At 39.9% G+C, this 23991-nt stretch overlaps 1 long non-coding RNA gene across 1 annotated transcript; it reads right to left on the reverse strand.

The window, feature by feature from the left end:
* Positions 1-5293: 5293 nt before the first annotated feature.
* On the reverse strand, positions 5294-23991 carry LOC131193911 (uncharacterized). Its single transcript, XR_009154059.1, has 5 exons — positions 23897-23991; positions 17308-17407; positions 12050-12136; positions 7389-7448; positions 5294-5557 (listed from the first exon to the last, which is right to left on the reverse strand). It is a non-coding gene; the product is annotated as an uncharacterized LOC131193911 (long non-coding RNA).

Genomic DNA, 23991 nt, shown 5'->3' on the forward strand with positions numbered 1-23991 from the left:
GGACAAAATCCACGTAACAACTGTCTTGCTTAGCAACAGAAACTTTGGGCTCAATTGGGATTATAAATCGATGACTACCTGTGTGTTATGCCTTTTTACCCCTGCCATTAGCTAAGAAAGAGTTATTGTGTCATCAGCATCTAACAGTAGTTGCAAAATTGTGTGCCCAGTGTACAATTTAAGGTGAAGTTTCATTTTTGGTTAAACATTCAACCATCAAGTTAATATAAAATTTATATAGAGGTAGACTAAGGATATATTGTTGTTTAACCCATTTTATGTAAGGCATGTTTAATGACAAATGACTTGTATGTAAACAAGAGTGAATAAGTGGCAATCAATTGTTAGGTTTATTCCACATTTTGTATCTGAGGAAACAAACAAAAACGAACAACCAAACAACCAAACCAGCATATAGATCTGAGTTTAGCTTTTTGAACTATTTCTTCATCATCAGTTAATTATACCGGGAACTGGTTAATTATACTGAAATAGGCTATAAAGTTGACTTGTTCCTCTGCCAGTATATTTACTAAGTCCACCAGTCTCACTGCTTTAAACAGAGATGTCCACTAAAGTTATTATTGATTGTATTTAGTAGCCTAATTGAGTGTACATCATAGGGTGATCTGAGTTACCCTTATTAAAAATAACAATTATTAGTAGTACTCAGGATTTTGAAACTCAGGATAAACTTGTCCACATAAAGCCAGAATTGTAGCCCACCTCACAATATAACTTTTTTTTAACCCACAAGAGGGTCAGTTGCTGTTCTGGATATCTTAATAAATTTCAGCAGGCTGACCAGTTAAACCTCCCCTGAAACCGGTTGGAGCTGCAGACTCTTTATTACGCAAGCAAAGTTTTTCCTATGTACATAAAATTTATATGTACCACTCTCACATTACTGCTGGCACGTGGCTTTCTAGACATTCCTAGACATGGTTTAGTGTCTAAAAGGAAAAGAAGAAGATGGAATCATTTGGCAGCTGAAACTAATTGCTTCCTTGCTTTATTAAAGCAAGGAACTTTAAGAGAGCAACTTGCAGTATACTTATTTAAAGATTTCTTGTCATTACTCAGAGTAACCTAGTCTGGCTTGTTTGCAATAATGGATGTTCTGAAACTGCAAAATACAGCTGGAATTCCCAGTCTCTCCAAGAGAAAATGGATTTTTTTCTCTTGACCACTTTACAGAGGAGGATCAAATATCTGTTCCTAGGGTGAATTGGAATAGATTTTTCACAAAAAGCTCCCAAGACAAAAGAAAGAAAAAGATTTAAAACTACCAGGAGATTAGTATTACTATCAGAACCACAATCAGTCTTAAAGCTGCCAAAGAACTATAGCAAGCTAGAAAGGTTCGCTCAGTGTCAGTGGCACCCAGAGTAGCTTTCAAACAGTTTGTAAATTCTCCAAGACAGCTCTTCCTGATTGCCCTATTTAAAGCATTTAAATTGAAATTTCTCTAAGACTGCTAAAATATTACATACATGCTTAGCTTGGTGTGCAACATTAGAGAGTGGCTCTCTTTTCTCAGATTGCTGTTAGAAACTAAGGGGAAAGAATATATTATTATGTCTTATTAAGGTATTAAATTTTTCTCCTACAATCCTATGGGTTTAAAATATAAACAGTATGTTATTTTTTTCACTGCAATAATAGTTTCTTCTAGGGTGAAACTATATTGGAATCTCTTAATGCTAAATAGAGCAAGCAGGCTGATTTCATTCCATTTTGAAGATCAAACCAGAAGCTGGTCTTAAGAATGATTTTCCTTGTTTTCTAATTTGTTTATCGTGATTTCCAATAATTTAGAACAAGATATAATTGTTGCTATTCTTTGTTAGCTTTCTGCCTTCAAAAGCAAAATCAATCTCTTCTCCTAGACAGGAACAATGTTTGTCTGTTTTTGTTTTGGTGAAGGTTACACAGTGGAAGCTTACAGATACTGTCAAATGTTTATTGAATAGGTCAGTTGTTTATCCTGTTTGTGAGAAACTAATTTGGAAGTAAGGTCTTAGAGAGACAGATTCTGAACTACTTTAGTTTCTTCAGCTTCCCCCACTTTGTACCATGTTCTGGACAAAAAATATCTGAATATGTAGCTTCAATTACTGACAGTGAAGAAGATGAGTAAGGGCCATGCACAAGGGCTGGATAAGGGGCTCTTCAGGTCAGATGGTACTCAATAAAAAATAAAAGGGGTGTGCATAAGAGCACAAGCTCAAGCATGCCTACCGTTCCTGCCCTATTGTTTCCTTTCGTTATATCCAATTAATATTATTATTATTATTATTATTATTAATCACATTTATATACTGCCCTATCTCCCGAGGGACTCAGGGCGGTTCACAGGCAAGTAAAAAACATATAAATACACACTAAAACCACATTTAAAAAACTTATTCTACAAAGCCGAATTAAAAAGCAATATAAATAATAAAAACCCATTTAAAACCAATATAAATTTAAAAACTAATCCAGTCCTGCGCAAATGAATAAGTGTGTTTTAAGCTCGCGACGAAAGGTTCGGAGGTCCGGAAGTTGACGGAGTCCTGGGGGAAGTTCGTTCCAGAGGGTGGGAGCCCCCACAGAGAAGGCCCTTCCCCTGGGTGTCACCAGACGGCACTGCCTAGCTGACGGCACCCTGAGGAGTCCCTCTCTGTGAGAGCGCACGGGTCGGTGAGAGGTATTCGGTATAGTTATTACATACTTATACTTATATATATGCTTATATATTGTATAGTTATTTCATGCTTATGTTATGCTTATATATACTGTGTGACAAAATAAAATAAATAAAATAAATAAAATATACAGTAGTTCTGAGGAACAGCTAAGGATCTTTCAGAGTACTAATAGTGCTTATGACTTAGTTAGATTAAAGCCTTCAGGACATCTAGTGGCTGATTTCGCCACACAGGCAAAGAAAATCTGAAAATGCAAAAGCAGAATTACAATGGGAACATGGAACATAGGAGGCATAAGCATGGGAAAACTCAGCACAGTGAAAAATGAAATGAAACATCTGTAAATTAACATTTTAGGCCTCAGTGAATTGAAACGGACTGATACTAAACAAGTTAAGTCTGAATATACTCTCTTTACTATTCAGAACCTGAAAACAAAAGAAGGAAGGAACAATGTTGCTTTTGTAGTTAGAATGGGTATAGCAAGGACAGTACCTGACTACAATGCAATCAATGACCAAACTACATAATTAGACTTTGTGGACATCCTTTAATATAATGATCATTCAAGTGTATTGTCCAACCATTGATGCAGAGGAAAAGATTAATGAGCTTTATCATCAAGTTCAATTTGAAATTGAGGAAACATGCAAATAATATGTGTTGCTTGTTCTTAGAGGCTGGAATGCCAATATTACAAATATTAAAAAACGGAAAATGTATTATTTATTTATTTATTTTATTTATTTGCATTTATATCCCGCCCTTCTCCGAAGACTCAGGGCGGCTTACACTATGTTAAGCAATAGTCTTCATCCATTTGTATATTATATACAAAGTCAATTTATTGCCCCCAACAATCCTCATTTTACCTACCTTATAAAGGATGGAAGGCTGAGTCAACCTTAGGCCTGGTGGGACTTGAACTTGCAGTAATTGCAAGCAGCTGTGTTAATAACAGACTGTCTTAGTCTGTTGAGCCACCAGAGGCTCAACATGTAGTTGGATTGCATGGCTTAGGACACCAAAATGAAGCAAGAGAATTACTTAACCATTTCTGCATTTAAGCAAGTTCTACATTAAGCTATAGAAGAAGAAAGGCAAACAGTTTCCATGATATAATCTTGAAGATATATTTATTTTCAAAGAGAACGTCAGGAATTGCTTTGAAGCCCTGAGCCTTATTGATAGAGAACCAGAGCAACTGTGTAATGAACTTAAAGAAGTTGTTGAGTATGAAAAGAGAGTACCAAAGATGAAGAAATGGAAGAAAGAAATCGGTTATTGGAGCAAACTGTGGAAATTGCCGGGAAGGGAAACCAAAGACAAAAAAGACAGGAAGGAATTCAATAAGAGTATCAGACAAAAAATAAGAGAGAGATAAAAAGGTCATGCTAATGATATCAGATAGAACAACTAATCTTAAAATTGGCAGTGATGATATGAAAGTGAGGTAAAGCTTCTGCTTTTTAGCAGCAACCATCAACAGTAAATAAGCAGTCAAGAAATATGCCACAGACTAACACCTTGTAGAGCAGCCATGAAGGCCTTGGAAAAGATGTTCAAAAACTGTGATGTGTCGGTATCTACAAAGATCAGAATAGTGCAACCAACAGTACTCTTTGTGGTAATTTATAGAAGCAAAAGTAACTTAGAAGGTGGAAAATAGGAAGTGTATTGAAGCTTTGGAACTTTGATATTGGAGAATGTTCCTGAAAATGTCATGAGCTGCCAAGAAATAAAGAATTATTGAACAAATCAGCTCAGAGTTAACTTTCAAAGAACAAATGACCAGGCTCAAATTATCCTACTTTGGGCACATTATGTGAAAAGCTAGTTTTCTGGAGAAGGCACTAATGCTAGAAAAAGTGGAAGAAATTTTGGAAGACTTGAAGGACCTAGTTAGGGTCAAATTGTCTTCTGTCAATCTATCTATGTAGTCACTAAAGGCTGAGACTGACTTGGTGGCATATAATCAATCAATTGACAGCTCAATCAATGTTTTTACAGAGAACTTCTTAGTTTTAAAGTTCAAAGACAGTCAATAATTAGATTTATGTGTAAAAATGAGTAAAATGAAGTTTTCCAATAATAATTCTTTTGTGCTTCACACCAACTCAATCCAGTCATTTCACATTAGAGAGGCTTTCCTTCTGTTATATTATGCCAAGACTGACCTATATTTTAATATGTGTATATTGACATCTTCTGCACTGATAAATATATGTATAGATTTTTCAATTTAGATTCTATCCGCAAAGACTAAGATGAAGATTGTAACACCTTTGAAATTTTGGGAATTGTAAGAACCTTTTCATACAAAAATTCTAGAAACCTGCTACTTTCTGTGACATAAGGTTTTTTAAACTATATTTTTTCTTTCAATGATATATTTTTAAAATTCTAGAAGTTTCCTCAGTATTATTAAGACTAATGTCTTGGATTTAGATAATTCAATTTATGCTGCTTATTTTCAACAGCTCATTCAGGACAAAGTAAAAAAATTATATTTTTATCTTTATTTTATTTATTATTTATTTTATTTATTTGATTTTTATACCGCCCTTCTCCCGAAGGACTCAGGGCGGTGTACAGGCGAATAAAAAACAAACAAGACACTATATATAAAATGTAAATTAAAAAACTTATTATGATTTGCCTAAAAATTTAAAAATATATAAAAACTAAAATCCCGTTTAAAATTAATAATAACTATAAAATCCATAAAAAATTAACCCAGCCCCGCACGAATAAAAAGATGCGTCTTCAGTTCGCGGCGAAAGGTCCGAAGGTCAGGTATTTGGCGTAGACCCGGGGGAAGTTCGTTCCAGAGTGTGGGAGCCCCCACAGAGAAGGATCTTCATCTACAATACATAAGCAACAAAATTAAGTGATAAGATTTGTAATCCCTAGACACAAAGGAAAATAAATTTTGCCTTAACTTGCTTTTTATGATATTTAGTTTTTTATTTGCAGGACATCCTTTAAACAGTGGGAAAATTCTCTGGTCCTGGGAGATTTATGGGCTGCAAAAGTTTTTTCCCTTCTTAATGTAGCTATAGAATATCCACCAAATGGGTATTTATATACTGATTAAACTAATCTGGACTGCTATCATTATGAGGACGTTGGGTATATGGTAGCAAATCAAGCCAGAAACAAATAGTCAAAAAGGGCTAAATAAATTTAGAGAAAGTTTGTCTTTTAATACAATTGCAAAACAATATTATTTAATTCAATGTTCAGTAATATTTAATTCAGTTATCTAGCAGCTATATTGTGCTACATAATTATATATGTGAGGGATGCGGTAACTCAGTGGCTAAGACACTGAGCACGTTGATCGAAAGGTCGGCAGTTCAGCGGTTCGAATCCCTAGTGCCACATAACAGGCTGAGCTCCCGTTACTTGTCCCAGCGTCTGCCAACCTAGCAGTTCGAAAGCACATTCAATGGGAAGGTAACAGCGTTCCGTGCACCTTTGGTGTTTAGTCATGCTGGTGACATGACCATGGAGACGTCTTTGGACAGTGCTGGCTCTTCAACTTTGAAATGGAGATGAGCACCGCCCCCTAGAGTCGGGAACGATTAGCACACATGTGCGAGGGGACATATTTACCTTTACCTTTAATTATATATGTAGAATCCCAATAATTATAATTGTATAGTATAAGGCCACATTATTTGGATAACCATCTTTCTGCAAGATTACCTGTCCAACCACTAAGTCAGATAAAGTAGACTTACTCCAGGTCTTCTCTACTACTGGTACATATTGTCATTTAGCATTACCTAGGAAGTGAGTCTTTTTCGTAGCTGTGTCTACCCAAGGGAAGAATCTTTACCCTGAGTTATAGATAGACTTTATGTTCCCTGTCTCACAGAAGACTGTTGAGACCGACTCTTTCTTCAAGGGCCAAGATTGGAGGGGGACCAGCATTTTGAGTGTGAAAATATTTTTTTTTGCGAGGATGCTGTTATAACACTGTGCTAGAATGTTTTAATCTTGTGCTTTTATTATTTCTGGGTATGTTAGCTGCCTGGAATTGTTTTGTATAATACAGATAGCCATATACATTTTTCAAATATATAAAACAAACTTCTGTAGTCATAAATGGTAAGAGTTTAAGGAAGCTTTCTATTTATCCCAAATTTACAAAAATATAATGCAGAAGTAAATTTCACTAAAATCAAGGTATTATATAAGCTCTTGAACTAGCAACTATTTGTCAGTACATTGTATATGCCTCTTAGTTGGAGGATGGCAGGCAAAAATGCATCCACTTCCAAGAGAAATTTAAATTTGAATTCAGTCAGAATGGGTTATTTAAGCAGTATGTGAAGTAAAGCAGAAAAGAAGGAATAGTTGATAAATGAATGTAGATGAAAGTCTGAAAGAAGAACCTTGAGATGGCTTGGTCATATAGACAGAAAAATAAATTAAAACTTAATTGCAAAAGGAACATATAAAGTCAGAGAGAATGGCTTGAGAAGAAAGTAAAAAATGAGAATTTTGGGATAGAATTGATTTGGGTAGATTCTGAAAAGGAAACATGTAAGACATTTAAAGAGCAAAAGACAATGTATGAATTAACACAGAGATATGGTAGAATCAAGGGTGTTTATAAGGAGAGAAAGGTACAGAAAGATACAATAAGTTGTTGGAATAAACCAGTTATATTTTCTTTTAACTTACTTCATACTTATTCTTTTGTGTATTACTCTTTTTCCTGCATTTTGCTTGATCCACCTTATCCTGGAACAGAATAGTATGAAAGGCATGTGTTTCCTGCGGTTTTTTATATGAAAAAAGAATATAAAGTATGGTCTCTGACAGTTATTGTTAATCATTTCCATTTACACTATTACAATTATTTTGACCAAACAGGAAATTACATTTTTAATAGCTCTGTGCATTCTGCAAATTAACTTTGGTTAATTTGCCAAACCTCTTTGAAGATGAAGACTACTGAATGATGAAAAACATATTTGTCATGGAGATTAGAATCATTGTAAAAAAAATACTATGTACAAAGAAAAATAAATATTTAGATTTCAGGAAAATCTTCAATTTCTTATATTTAAACTGCTTGCCAGATACATTTTACATGTCTTTAAAAAAAATTCACATACTACTTAGCTGAAAATGTGTGGTATTCTGTTCAAACAAATTCTGATATATATACATTTCTAAAACACAGATTTTAAGAATATTAAAGCAGAATTTGTAGAATTGGGGATTTTAATATTGATTTAGGCCACTTATACTTACAAACTGTACAGAAATTTCATAAACGTATTGCTCCTGTTTACATTTCATGAGCTTTGAATTTCACTGTTTATATTTTTTGTCTACATATGCACAGATATATCCATACAATTAGATATACAGTATACCAATTGAAGATGAAACTTCATTCTATGTTCACGCTGCCAACCCTTCCCTTGTAGCCTGGTTTTTCTTCAAAAGGACACAGAACAATTTTTTTTTTTGTTTACATTTATACCCCGCCCTTCTCCGAAGACTCAGGGCGGCTTACAGTGTATAAGGCAATAGTCTCATTCTATTTGTATATTTTTTTACAAAGTCAACTTATTGCCCCCCCAACAATCTGGGTCCTCATTTTACCTACCTTATAAAGGATGGAAGGCTGAGTCAACCTTGGGCCGGGCTCGAACCTGCACTAATTGCAGGCTTTGTGTTCTTAATAACAGGCTGTTCTTAATAACAGGCCTTACCAGCCTGCGCCATTCACCGGCGCAGCATATGTTTTTTAAGCCAGTTAAATAGCCCATTGCCATGTTAGTAGATGAAGCAGTTCATTTAGCTTCATTTCTATCAGGGAAAATATTTATACGGAAATATATCATGAATAACTTTGTATTTCTGGGATATATCTTAATTTTTCATGTCCCTGAAACAATGTATTTTCTTCTTTGTAAGTTTTGCTAAGATAATATGCTTTTAGCTGCTTCTTAAGTATTGTATTTAAAGGCACAGTACTCAATCTCTTTCAGGGAATATTGCCAAAATGAAAGCTTTGCATAATAGAATAAGTAATAGTTTGTGTACAAGAGGTCCAGATTCAGACTATAAAATAAGTCTGCAAAGCAAAATACAACACATTTACTGATGTTTTGGGAGATCTAAACAAGGCAAACTTAAGGAAAGAACTACCAAAATACTTTCAGCATGTCAATTGTCCCACCAGAGGCAAGAATACTCTAGACCACTGCTACACAACACTAAAAGATGCCTATCGGTCTTTACCACGTGCAGCTGTAGGACACTCTGATCATTGCATGATTCACCTTGTACCTGCTTACAGGCAAAGACTTAAAGCCATAAAACCAATAATTAAATCAGTGAAAACCTGGACGGAGGAATCAGAATTAAAGCTAAAGGCATGTTTTGACTGCACTGATTGGAATATTTTTAAAGATACCTCTGCAGACCTGGATGAACTCACAGATACTGTAACATCATATGTCAGCTTCTGTGAAGACCTATGTGTACCTACAAGGAACTTGCGAATACACAGTAATAACAAACCTTGGTTTACACCTAAACTTAAGCAGCTACGACATTCCAAAGAGGAAGCCTACAGAAAAGGTGATAAAATGCTGTACAATCAGGCCAGAAATGCACTAACAAGGAGATAAGAGCAGCAAAAGAAGCTACTCTGAAAAGCTAAAGAATCAATTTTCAGCAAATGAACCAGCAAACATGTGGAAAACTCTTAAAATATCACCGCTATGGCAAACCTCCTTCCCAGGCTGAAGGTAATCAACAACTGGCAGATGACCTGAATGAGTTTTACTGCAGGTTTGAAAGGAAACTACAGCCACCTATCTCCACAACCCCATCTCAGACACACCAACAACAGCCAAGCCTCCTACAACTGACCCCATTTCATTGGGTTCACAACCCCTAGTGATCACAGAACAGGTAGTGCAGCACCTATTTCACAGACAACAGCCAGGAAAAGCTCCAGGCCCAGACAAGATAACTCCTTCTTGCTTAAAAGTCTGTGCTGACCAATTGGCCCCATCTTCACCCATATTTTCAATAAATCACTAGAGATGTGCTATGTTCCTTCTTGCTTCAAACGCTCTACCATCATCCCAGTGCGAAGAAGCCCACCATCAAGGAACTGAATGACTACAGACCAGTTGCTCTAACATCTGTAGTCATGAAAACCTTTGAAAGGCTAGTGCTTTCCTACCTGAAAACCATCACGGATCCGCTCTTAGACGCCTTCCAATTTGCATACCGAGCAAATAGAACAACAAATGATGCTGTTAATATGGCTCTGCACTACATCCTACAACATCTTGAGTCTCCAAAGACCTATGCAAGGGTCCTTTTGTAGACTTTAGTTCAGCATTCAATACCATCATTCCAGACATTCTTCTAACTAAGCTAAACCAGCTACAGGTACGGAACAGACTTGTAAGTGGATCACAAGCTTCCTAACAAACAGGAAGCAGCAGGTGAAGCTAAGCAAGATCACATCAAATACCTGTACAATTAGCACAGGGGCCCCCAAGGCTGTGTGCTCTCCCCACTTCTCTTCTCTCTGTATACCAATGACTGCATCTCCAATGATCCATTTGTTAAGCTACTGAAGTTCGCAGATGACACAACAGTGATTGGTCTCATTCGAGACAATGACGAATCCGCATATAGACGAGAGGTCGAACGACTAGCCTTGTGGTGCAACCAAAACAATCTGGAACTGAACACACTCAAAACCGTAGAAATGGTGGTAGACTTTAGGAAAAACCCTTCCATACTTCCACCTCTCACAATACTTGACAACACAGTATCAACAGTAGAAACCTTCAAATTTCTGGGTTCTATCATATTGCAAGATCTCAAATGGACAGCTAACATCAAAAACATCGTTAAAAAAGGACAACAAAGAATGTTCTTTCTGCGCCAACTCAGTAAGCTCAAACTGTCCAAGGAGCTGCTGATCCAATTCTACAGAGGAATTATTGAGTCTGTCATTTGCACCTCTATAACTGTCTGGTTCGGTTCTGCAACACAACAAGAAAAACACAGACTTCAGAGGATAATTAGAACTGCAGAAAAAATAATTGCTACCAACTTGCCTTCCATTGAGGACCTGTATACTGCACGAATCAAGAAGAGGGCCGTGAAAATATTTGCAGATCCCTCGCATCCTGGACATAAACTGTTTCAACTCCTACCCTCAAAACGACGCTATAGAGCACTGCACACCAGAACAACTAGACACAAGAACAGTTTTTTCCCGAAGGCCATCACTCTGCTAAACAAATAATTCCCTCAACACTGTCAGACTATTTACTGAATCTGCACTACTATTAATCTTCCCATAGTTCCCATCACCAATCTCTTTCCACTTATGACTGTATGACTATAACTTGTTGCTGGCAATCCTTATGATTTATATTGCTATATTGATCATCAATTGTAAATGTTGTACCTTGATGAACGTATCTTTTCTTTTATGTACACTGAGAGCATATGCACCAAGACAAATTCCTTGTGTGTCCAATCACACTTGGCCAATAAAAAATTCTATTCTATTCTATTCTATGAATAATTTAAACCATACATCCATGCAAATTTGATAGCTTATTACAGTGCCGAATCTCTTTATTTTCTTTTTCGTGAATTGTCTGGTTTTTCAGACAGAAGTTGTGCTATGCATCAGGGAATATGAATATATGTATAGCATGTCTGCCAACCTTGACTTAGTTTTTACTTTATTTGTAAAACTACACAAATTATAAAAAAAACAACAGCAGAAATTATACAGACATGTTAACTTCGTTGATTTCTTATGTTTTCAGCTTAAGATGGATTGCATATGAGAAAGTACAGTAATAACATATAAAATATATTGCTAATATATAAAGTTCATTGATTAACACAAAATCCCCTTGGGGATAATGGGTTTGCTTAATGATCGCTGTATTAGTTTAATGGCTGCTACATTCATGTAATGTCCACTGCCAAAAAGTCGTAAACTTGGGTATGGTCATATGCAGTGGTGGGTTTCAAATTTTTTTACTACCAGTTCAGTGGGTGTGGCTTGGTAGGCGTGGCATGGCTTGATGGGCGTGGCATGGCTTGGTGGGCGTGGCTTGGTGGGCGTAGCAGGGGAAGGATACTGTAAAATCCTCATTTCGTCCCCATTCCAGGAGAAGGTTACTACAAAATCCCCATTTCCTCCCGATCAGCTGGGACTCGGGAGGCAGAGAATGGGGGCAGGTCCAGTCAGAATTTTTACTACCGGTTCTCTGAACTATTCAATATTTCCACTACCGGTTCTCCAGAACTGGTCAGAACCTGCTGAAACCCACCTCTGGTCACATGGTCACTTGCATAATGATTGCCACAACTTTTGATCAGAATTCCAGACTCAATTCTGGTCATAAATCAAGGACTTCCTGTAATTCAAAGAAACAAAATAATCAGTACAACTATAATCAAAATATTAATAGATGCTTTAAAAATGGAAGAAAACAATTATTATGATATGGTGCAGTAAGAAGAAAATGCATGTGGTCATAACAGAGCTTTCTACTCTCCTTAGTTCTTAAGTCTTGAGAGGACCCATTACTTCTACTTAAGCAAGAGAAATTAAGAAACTGTGGAAAAAGGAAGTGAACTCCATAAAATCTTGTGGGGAATTACTGAGTTAAGTGGTTGCTGCTTCCAAATTTGAGTTAAATTATTAGAATGTCAACTATGGCAAAGTCCTGCTTCTTGAAACTAACTAGAGGTTGTATAGAGCTTGTAGATATATTAAAAGTTTCTAGCTTTGGAATAATCTGACATGAAGATAAAATAGAAGAACTAAAAGCCCATAAATACAGAAAGATGGCTCAGATTTATTCATAAGTTGCTATTCAATCCAAAATCTAAAATGACCTCATCTCATATGATGGAAAAATATAAACATTACTAAAGAGGATACAGTATAACAAGGAAAAATCTATCTTTTTTATTCCTATTAAGAACAATTTTATTTTAGTTAAATTTATAATAACTTTGTAGTACTTGAGTACTTGGATCTTGATCGAGTTATCCACCTAGACAAGTTTTGCAAACCTGCAGAAACTGGCATAATTTATTACAAGGATATTCAGAAGTCACTTTTAACATAGGAGCCAAACTTACTTGCTTTAACACAAGAATTCCCCCACTTACTTAAAGGCATTGGATATGATCCAAACTTAATGGGTTATGATTTTCTGCAGCTTTTTAACCTGAATTGTGATTGATTGATTGATTGATTGCATGCTATCAAGTCAGTATCGACTCTTAGCAGTTGCATTTTTCTGCATCAGGGGTCCCCTGGGGTGTGGCCCACTACCAGGCTGTGGCCTATTCAGAACCCAGCTACATGAGAGGTGGGCCGGCACACATGCACATGTGTGCAGCTTAACTCGCACAAGTGGCAGGCCAGTATGCACCCACATGCGCACGCAGCTCAACTTGCATGTGCATGTGCACCAGCCCACCGCTTGTGCGAGTCAAGCTGTGAACTAGCCCACCACCCACACGGTCGGGTTCCCCTCACCCCCCAGCCAGGTGGCCAAGCTGCAAAGGTTGAAGACTGCTGTTCTACATGATGATATGTCTCTAACTTGGTCTTTCAAGTCTTTTAATTGGCATTGTAACTGAATTTGTCCATCTTGCTCCTGGTTATCCTATAGCTGGTAGCATACCAATTTGAAGTTAGATTCTCCTTCTGAGCTGAGAGATGTTTTGAAGACTTTCCTTGTTTTTCCATGTCTGTTCACGTCTCCAGTGTCTTTACAGAGGTCATTATGATACTGCTTTATGTCTCTTCCAAGAGGTCACTAAAAGTTTTTCTTAAGTTCCTGCAATTTTTATCTTTTTGGGGGGGGGGGCTTTGAATTCTATTCTCTCCATGGCAGTTTCCACAATTTGTTCCGATGTCCAATTTGACTTTGCCTGTTTCTTCATCTTTGGGAGTCTCTTTTCACATTGATACTCATATGTATAGATATTTTATACATACAAAATTTTTTGTAAAGATATAAATTTTAACTGCAATATATTGTTACATTTTATTTCTATTTCTAATTGCTCGCTGTATGTACTACTCATATATAATCATTATTCACATACACATAAAAAGTATACATACAGTATATCTATTTACAAAGTATATATGTACATATACATATATATTTGTTTTTGTAAAGATATACATTTTAACTATATTTTAATCTTATTTTTATATGACCTGAATTCCCTATGATGTGTACTTATTTCCCCCATGTTTTATTATCCTTTGTTTTCATATTATAATCTTATATTACTATACTCATTTTATGTTCTATTACTTTATGTTGGTCTTTGGCTGTAATAAAGTTTGTTTACTAAAAGAAAAACATAATGTCATTTTCACAGAAGACGGAATTCAGTTGTAATAGATTAATTGGTCCAATAAATAGAAGCTAGACTTTTTAAAAATTAATTAAAAGCCAGTTTCCTAATAAAGCAGATGTTTTTTATCTTTCAAAAAATGTATCCTGTAGGAATATGGAACCAAACAGAAAAAATTAGCTATGTTTGCTCAAGTGTGTCAGAAATGTGATAGAGTGTAACAGGAACAGAAAAATATGTTAATATGTCAGATGTTTCACAGTGCAATTAAGGAAGAAAGCTACTGGTACTGTTATCTGTAATTATTTCACAAATTATTAATTATATTTAATGAGATAAGACATTTTTCTCCTTTCGTTCCATACAGATAAAGGGGAACAGCAATTTTCACTCCAGAACTTTCAGAATTATCTGTATCCATTCATGTTTAACCACATGATTTATGTAAAATATAATTCAAGGATTTGATTAAAATAAATGCATACTTTTTTTTGATTAAACATTGCTTTTATAGAGGAATATATAGGGCCAATAGAGTCATTTTACAAAATTAGTGAATTGATCTCAAATTTTGTGTTTCACTCTGACTTCTTGTGTGTAGGATAGATTTGAACATTTTGATTTCTGCTTCTAGTTAATAAATGTATTGCCTTCAATGGGTAGGAACATGATTCTTGAAAAAGCTAAGCAATGTCAAACCTGGTTAACACTTGGAAGGGGGAATCACTTGAAAATTCCAGGATTGCTGGCTAGGCTGAAAAGGGGAAAAAAACAACTTAGAAGAAAACAATCACTTCCTTAAGTGATGATTAAGTAGAAGTTGCTAAGATGCCAGCCTAGAAACCAGGAGACTGTGAGTTCTAGTCCCACCTTAGACACGAAAGTTGGCTAGATGACTTATGACCCAATTTTGATGAATCATTCTCTTAGTCCAGTCCATCTCAGAGGGTTGTTGTGGGAAAAATAGAAGGAGGAAGGAGCATTAAGTGTGCTTGCTGTCTTGAGTTACTTATACAGGTAATCCTCGGGTTATGAGCATTCCCTTAGCGAATGTTCGAAGTTACGTGATAAGCGCCCCCTAGTTTTATTCCCAAAACTATGAATCTTGCAGCACCATGGCAGTTTTTCGCCCTTACGAACAACCGCAGACATTTGTTGTGAACATTTGTCGTGAACCTTGCCGGCCAAAATGGAGATTCAGAGGGGCAGATCAGTTCCTGCTATTTCAAATATGCTGTTTCAGTTTGAGTTTTCCTGTTCTGAAAGTCATCATACCCAGTTCACGTTAGCCATGACTTAAAGGGTTTTAAGGGGCGTGCATAAGCGCACAAACGTGCCTACCATTCCTGTCCTATTGTTTTCTTTTCATTTTTTTTCTTTTCTTCTTCCTATATATATATATATTGATGCTTATACCTCCTAATATTTACTCATATATATGTTTATATACTATATAATCCTTTTTATATGATGTTGTGACAAAAAAAAAAAAAAATAAGATGCAAGAACACAGGGTCTCTTGGGTAATGCTCACCTGTTTGGGATTATTGGAATTCCTCTATGCAGTTTTGTTGGCAACATTATTAAGCATTAGATTTTTAAAAATCCTTCCTTTATTACATTACAGGTAGTCTTTGAGTTACAAAAGAAATGGAGCCTGCCCATTCCATTCGTAACCCATGGATTCATGGGGGTGAATCTCGTACTTTGAATGGGATCACTCCCTCCTTTCACCCACACATTCGCTAATCGAATGCAAGGCTCATTAAGTGCACCTGAGGTATTTCAGGGTGGGGAAGGCCATGAGGGACCTAGTGATGGAACAGGCCATCTTCCTAAGACCACCCAAGGCCTCCCCAACCCACTGAAATACCTCATGCTCCCCACAATTGCTTTCCCCCACACCCAACCTGCTACGCTGGGTCATTTCCCTTGTGAAGATCTAGCAAGCAGTTTCCTCTCCAGCCTCTCAACTCTGTGCACAACATGCCAGGTGAGGCCTGCACAGGCCAAAATTGAGCACCCAAAATGGATTCACCCCTCTGATGCTCTGTTCAGCATGTTGCAGACCAAAATGGAGTTTCAGAGGGGCGGCTTGCAACTTACCAGGCGAGGCTTCCAGAGGCCCTAACAGAGCATTGGAGGGGTGGTCCACCCCTCAGGAGCTTCATTTCAGCCTGCAATGTGCCAAGGATGCCTTTGGAGGCCCAAACAGAGCGGTGGAGGGGCAGATCAGCCCCTCAGGAGCTCCATTTTGGCCTGCAACGTGCCAGGAGAGGCCTCCGCAGGCCCAAATGGAACATCAGAGGGAGGGGTGGATCCATGTCTCTGAACCTCCATTTTGGCCTGCAATGTGCAGGACACTGAGGTTGTTCATAAGCCGCTGAGGTTGTTCATAAGGACGAACAACTGCTGTGGTAGTATAAGATTCGTAGTTTCGGAACTTGTTTGTAAATACCGGAGGGCACTTATCGCATAACTTTGAACATTTGCTAAGGGAATGCTCATTACCCGGGGATTACCTATAGTAGAATTCTAGTCATTCAATGACTGTTTTGGTAACTATTAATATTAATAACAATAATAACAAAAAGCGGTTTTTGCAATGTTTTCGCTATTTATAAATGATAGTTTTAGATTATATAAAAGAAACTGCAGCTTGACTAGAACTTTGTGGTAATCAGCCTTTCACATGTAATCCCACTGTGCTGTGACCCTACCTGTATGCTGCTTTAAAATTCTTGAATTACTTGGCTGAATTTTGGACAAAAATCTGATTACCCTTGGATTACTTCTGGAGCTGTGTTTTGTCACTCTAGCCCATAGGTGGGTTTCTGACCAATTCTGGAGAACCAGTAGTGGAAATTTTGAGTATTTGGAGAACTGGTAGTAAAAATTCTGACTGGCCCTGCCCCCATCTATTCTCTGCCTCCCAAGTCCCAGCTGATTGGGAGGAATGGGTATTTTGCAGTATCCTTCCCCTGGAGTGGGGTGGGAATGGAGTTTTTATAGTATCCTTCCCCTGTCATGCCCACCAAACCATGCCACGCCCACCAAGCCACACCCACAGAACCAGTAGTAAAAAATTTTGAAACCCACCACTACTCTGGCCTATATGTTTTCATGTTTACATTTCCTAAGCAGAAATTTTGCACTTTGCAATGTCTTAGTTTTAAGGATTTATGACTGCAATAAATACCTTGTGTGAGTAATTGGCAAGCACAAAACATGTAGATGCCTCCAAGTCTCAAGTAGTTCAGCTTTCAGGGAAATCAGCAACTTAAAATGAAAACCTGTACCTTCATAAGAAAGAATTATGGCACAGGTTATGCTGACATTAAAAAAAAGAAACTGACATCTGATTGCTTCAATTAAAAACTTCTCATGCTTTTATCCTTCAAAGAAAAAGAATAGGTGTATTGTAAAATATGTTAGGTGAACATTAATATTTGATCCGGTTTCTGATTAATTTCATGATGATTTTCAGGCAGTTGCCTCTCTTTGTCCAACTCTAACACCGTAGATGTAATTACTTATATAGTTAATTGAATGGTGAGAGATTTATGCGCAGACTTTTTCAGTTTGTCTTAAATAACTTGGATATAATGCTACTTTTACAATATGCCTCATAGAATGAAGAAGATGGTTCCTCTTTGCACATCTTGAGCCAAGAAAAAAGGCTGGATGAATTTACTCTTTCGAAATTCTGCATAAAGAGTAGGAAGCAATGGATTAAAGAGAACTCTATTAACCTCTGAGGTATTGCTGTCTCAGCAAGACCAAATAACTAGTGTTGAGTTAATGGTCAAACTTCAGTCCATTAGTCTAGTTCTAAGCGGATGGATAATAAATTACAAGTATGAAAACTGGTGTATTTGGGCTCCAGGGACGTCTTTTAAAAAGCATGGGAGTTCAGTCTTGACATTTTTTTTTTTTTGTTTACATTTATACCCCGCCCTTCTCCGAAGACTCAGGGCGGCTTACAGTGTATAAGGCAATAGTCTCATTCTATTTGTATAATTTTACAAAGTCAACTTATTGCCCCCCCCAACAATCTGGGTCCTCATTTTACCTACCTTATTTGAGAAAGATTTCAAAGTGTGTGTGTGTGTGTGTGTATGTATGCACACACACACACACACACACACACACACATAAATATACATAAAACTAATACTAATACACACACCCTGTTTCCCTGAAAATAAGACCTCCCCAAATAATAAGCCCAATTGGGCTTTTGAGCGCATGCACTAAAATAAGCCACCCCCGAAAGTAAGCCCTCCCTGAAAATATTTAACCCCATGCGCAGTCGGTCCCCACCATTTCCTCTGGTTAGGGTTAGGAAGATGCTGGAAATCAGGTAAGATGGCAAGAGGAGCCCCGTCTTGCTCCACACACCCCAAAATTATAAGACCTCCTCGAAAATAAGGCCAAGCGCTTATTTCGGGGTTCAAAAAATATAAGACAGGGTCTTATTTTCGGGAAAACATGGGGTGTGTGTGTATCACATTTATAAACTTAATTACTTATAGTATAGGGGGCTCAGAAATAATTAAAAAATAATTAATATACATGGTCTGCTGAACAGTACATGAAAGAAATCTCATTACCAGCTGATTTTAAACAAGAAAAATTGATACTTACAGATTAAAAACAAGAGGCAATCTCCCACAGATATTTGTACCTGTAATTGTTAAATTATTAATTGGTGGAAGAGGAGGGGGAGAGGGGGAGGGGGACGCAACCTAGATCCCTTGCATGCACAGTTTACAAAAGGGTTTATGCTCCTATGACAATCTTATGCCTAATAATTTAAGGTAGAGCTGAGGAAGTGATTCTAGCCCTGGGGAGTGGCTGAAAATACAGATGAAGTTTTGCTTGCTTGCCTGCCACTCACCTCCAGCTCTGCGTTCTGGTTCCTAATAGGCCATGGACCTGTATTGGTCCGTGGCCCAGGGTTTGGAGACTTCTGATTGAAAGACAAAAAATGCCTATTCAAGAGAGTGGATTTAGACTTACGAGATTTATTGCCGCCATAAAAATGGTTGAAAAATCAGGTCCAGTTCATGTGGTGCCTCGACTTAGGACCACAATGACTTACAACTGGAATTCTGACCCCAATTGTGGTTGTAAGTTGAGGACAATCTGTACTAATACTACTTTTATTATAGTTACTGTAATGTATCTTTAAAAGTTTTGGCGGGAAAATAGCACGTTGCTGATTGGTTGAAGCCCCCGGTTAAACTGTATATAAAGAGAGGTTTTTCCCAGCACTGGCTGCTGGGTTCACCATATAGTAAAGAGCTGTTGTCACTATCCTGGTCTCCTGCCTCGTTATTGCCCGAATCTAACACTGGCGACGAAGGTGGGATCTCGAGGCTAAGAGCGCCAGGAAAAGAGCTGAACTCACCAGGAAGACGCGAACCCAGCAAACAAGGGGCGGAAAGCAGCGATGTCCGGCTACACACCGCCAGCGCCATTCGACCCAGCTAAGGAAAAATGGGGGTCATACATGGCTCGTTTCGAGTGTTTCCTCGAGGCGAACGAACTTCAAGGAGTTTCAGACAACAGGAAACGAGCGTATTTCCTGAGCCACTGCGGTCCAGAAGTTTTCGACACCGCAGAATCCCTGGCTGAGCCAACGCCGGTACAGTCGGTACCGTGGCAAACTCTGCAGACTTTATTGAAAGCCCATTTTGCACCAATGCCATCCAAGTATGTGCAACGGTTCGAATTCGGGGAGCGCAGACAGCAAGAGGGCGAGTCCATCAGCGCATACATGGCCGCCCTGAGGAAAGCCTCAAAACATTGCGAGTACCGAGACTTGGATGAGGCATTGCTGGAGCAACTCATCCGCGGGGTCAGGGACATCCGTTTGCGGAGGCGGCTGCTGTCTAAAAGCAACCTAACGCTGGCAAACGCCTTGGATGAAGCCAGGGCTCACGAGATGTCTACCCAAGCGGCGGAAACCCTACAAAAGCAGGTCGCACCAACGGCTGGTGCGAAATCAACCCCGGTCCACAATGAAGAGGTCCAGGCCGAATCGGACGGTGAGGAAGAGGAAGGAGTCTTCCACACCGGGAGGCCGGAGAAAGACGACCGGGTGACTGCGCGAGTTGCGGAGGGCAACACCAACGACAACAATGCAGATTTAAGGATGCAACTTGTCGGCGATGCGAAAGGAAGGGGCACCTAGCACAGGTCTGTCGAGCTCCCCAACCTTCCCGCCAAAAATTCAAACCGACCAACCAGAGCGCGGGAACGGCGAAGCGGCCCGTGATTGGTCAATTCAAAAAAGGCGCGAAGTTGAATCAGACTGTCGTGAGAGTGGGTCACGCATCAACACGCCTAGAAAAAAAATCTTTACAAAGGCAAAGATTGAGGGGGTGCCGTGCCGATTGGAGGTGGACACCGGCTCATCGATCACGATCATGTCCTGGGACAATCTCGTGAGAGCCTTACCCGCCATCGCAAAGCGCAAGCTGCAACCACAGAAATTAAAGGTACAAGACTACCAGGGGAATCGCATCCCCATCCGAGGGGTAACGTCCGTCCACGTCGAGTATGGACAATACAAGAAAACTCTGCCCATCACCATCGTCGATGGGACCCTGCCAAGCTTGTTGGGACTGGACTGGTTCCGAGCATTGGGCATGGGAGTGACTGGAATCTTCAGAAACGAAGTCGACCTCAAAGACGCACTCGTGAAAGAATTTGGGGACGCCAGAGACTGCCTGGGCAAGTACACGGGACCCCTATCTCTTTAACTTAGACCCCAAGTTGCCCCTATCCGTCTAAAGGCTAGGAGGGTCCCGTTCGCCCTAAAGCCCAGGATTGACCGAACTGGACAAGCTAGTAAACCAGGGAATTCTAGTGCCAGTTGACCATGCTATGGGAGACCCTATAGTCACCCCAGTCAAACCGGACGGATCGGTCCGTATTTGCGCTGACTACAAGGCAACGCTTAACAAAGCGTTGCAAAAGAGTGCTTACCCCGTTCCGGTGGTACAGCACTTACTGCACTCAATGGGGCAAGGGCAAGTTTTTGCCAAGCTAGACTTGGCCCAAGCCTATCAACAGCTGCCCGTAGATAGCAGCACAGCCGAAGCGCAGACAATTGTGACTCACAGAGGGGCTTTTAAGTGTACCCGATTACAGTTTGGGGTTAGTGTGGCTCCAGGGTTATTTCAGAACCTAATGGAGCGGCTATTGCAGGGCCTACCAGGGGTGGTACCATACTTTGACGATGTACTGGTATCCGCTGAGAATCTAGAGGAATTAGGGGTAAGGCTGCGAAAAGTTTTGGGCATTTTCCGGTCTGCCGGTCTCACAGTTAAACTGAACAAATGCCAGATCGGGGTTGAGTCTGTGGAATTCCTGGGCTACCGGATAGACAGGGAAGGGATTCACCCCACTGAGAGCAAGGTACGGGCCATCAGGAAGGCCCCGGTTCCAAAGAACAAAACGGAGTTACAGGCATTCTTAGGTCTGGTCAACTTCTACGCAGTATTCTTAAGGAATAAGGCAACAGTAGCCGAGCCGCTGCATAAATTACTAGCAAAGACGGCTGCATGGTCTTGGGGAAAGGCGGAAGCTAGGGCATTCGAAAGGGTAAAGAAGCTCCTAACGAGTGATAGCCTCCTTATTCAATACAATGGCACGCTGCCATTAGTGTTAAGCTGCGATGCATCTCCCTATGGGGTGGGGCTGTGCTCAGCCACAGGTTACCAAATGGCACAGAAGCCCCTATTGCATACTACTCCCGAACCATGTCATCAACTGAAAGGAATTATAGCCAGCTTGATAAGGAAGCCTTGGCTATAGTTTCAGGAGTAAAGAAATTCCATGAATATGTATTTGGTCGTGATTTTGAAATAATCACGGACCATAGACCTTGCTAGGTCTGCTGGCAGGCGATCGCCCAACGCCCGTGGCACTTTCGCCAGACTGACCCGATGGACTATCTTCCTGGCAGCGTATTCTTACAAATTACTACACCGCCAGGAAAGGAATTAGGGCATGCAGACGCCTGAGCAGATGCCCGTTACCAGAGACTATCGAAGACCCCACTCCGGGATACCAGTTCTGCTAATTGACTCTTTGGACTCTGGCCCAGTCACATCCAAAGAGGTGGCTCGGGCTTCGATACAAGGACATTACAATAAGAACTGTAATTGGTTGGGTACAAAGAGGTTGGCCCGCTGCGGGCGGCGTTTTAAAGAGTTTGTAAAAACGTGGGGAACTCTCGGCTCAAGGGGTGCCTGCTATGGGGGATCGAGTGGTGATCCCGGAGAAATTGAGGAAAAGGTATTGGATCTCCTTCACGAAGGTCACCCAGGGATCGTGAGGATGAAGGGTCTAGCGAGAAGCTATGTGTGGTGGCCCTTAATGGACTCGGAAATTGCTGAAAGGGTAGGGAAATGCCAGGCCTGCCAGGAGTCCAGACCGCTACCCCAACGGCCCCGATTCGGGAATGGGAGAGACCCCAGGGCCCTGGTCTAGGATCCATATCGATTTTGCCGCCCCTTCCACGGCCAAACCTTTCTGGTAGTAGTCGATGCCTACTCCAAATGGCTGGAAATCATTCTCATGAGATCCATGACAGCCGAGGCCGTGATTTCAGTCCCACGGCACCTATTTGTAACCCACGGGTTGCCCGACACTTTAGTCTCCGATAACGCCCGCAATTCCACGGCAACCCAGTTTGAGGGGTACTTGGCAGAGGAGGGCATCCGACATGTCCTCTCGGCGCCTTTCCACCCTGCGACGAACGGCCTTGCAGAACGCTTCTTCGAGCGCAAAGAAGCATTGTCCAGAATCAGGCCAGGCGATTGGCAAACAAAATTGATACATATCTAGCAGTCCAACACAGAACCCCCTGTGTAACAACTGGCCGCAGCCCGGCCGAGCTATTAATGGGTCGGAAGCTTAGGTGCCCACTAGACCGTTTAAACCCAAACTACACACCAGACGGTTACAAAGGGGCACGGTAAAACAAGAGAGATGGCAATAGGCGACCTAGTGTGGGCACACAACTACAGCGAGGCCCGACCTGGTTAGCAGGAAAATCCTAGAAATAACAGGACCAAAATCATATCTAGTAGAGATAGAGGATGGCCGGGTATGGAAGCCACATAGACCAAATAAGGAAACGCATAACTGATAAAACAGACCCTGACTATTCAATGTTTGAATCCACAGCTGACTCAAACCCGGGCAAACGCAGGACTTATCTGAGTTCCAGGAGGTCCAGCGACGCCAACCGGTTCCTCCTGAAAACAGCAGGGACGACTCTGCAAATAATCCAGGGCCGGATGGCCTAGAGGAGGAGCTGAGAGGAACGAACAGTCCCTCCGGTCAGCTCGACTCACTCCCAGAAAATGCATTGCGCAGGTCCGAAAGAGTCAGGAGACGCCCAGTCTACTTGCGTGACTACGTTGACAAATAAGATGTTAATTTCATGTAAATAGTGGTAAAGTGTTTTCTGGGAGGGAAGGAGTGTAATGTATCTTTAAAAGTTTTGGCGGGAAAATAGCACGTTGCTGATTGGTTGAAGCCCCCGGTTAAACTGTATATAAAGAGAGGTTTTTCCCAGCACTGGCTGCTGGGTTCACCATATAGTAAAGAGCTGTTGTCACTATCCTGGTCTCCTGCCTCGTTATTGCCCGAATCTAACAGTTACAGAAACAAAATCTGGCAAGTTTGGATGTACCTCTCCTCTCCTTTCCTTTAGAATTAACTTGGGATGGTTGGATCTGAGGCATTTTTTCAAATTACATTATTACCTCAGACTCAAATTTCTTTTATCTGATTGTTGTTTTGGTTGCTCTTCTTTCTTCTCATCAAAAGTATTCCTACAGTCCTATTATAGTCTGTATCT

Source organism: Ahaetulla prasina, chromosome 3 (assembly GCF_028640845.1).
Source record: "Ahaetulla prasina isolate Xishuangbanna chromosome 3, ASM2864084v1, whole genome shotgun sequence".
Taxonomy (NCBI): Eukaryota; Metazoa; Chordata; class Lepidosauria; order Squamata; family Colubridae; genus Ahaetulla; species Ahaetulla prasina.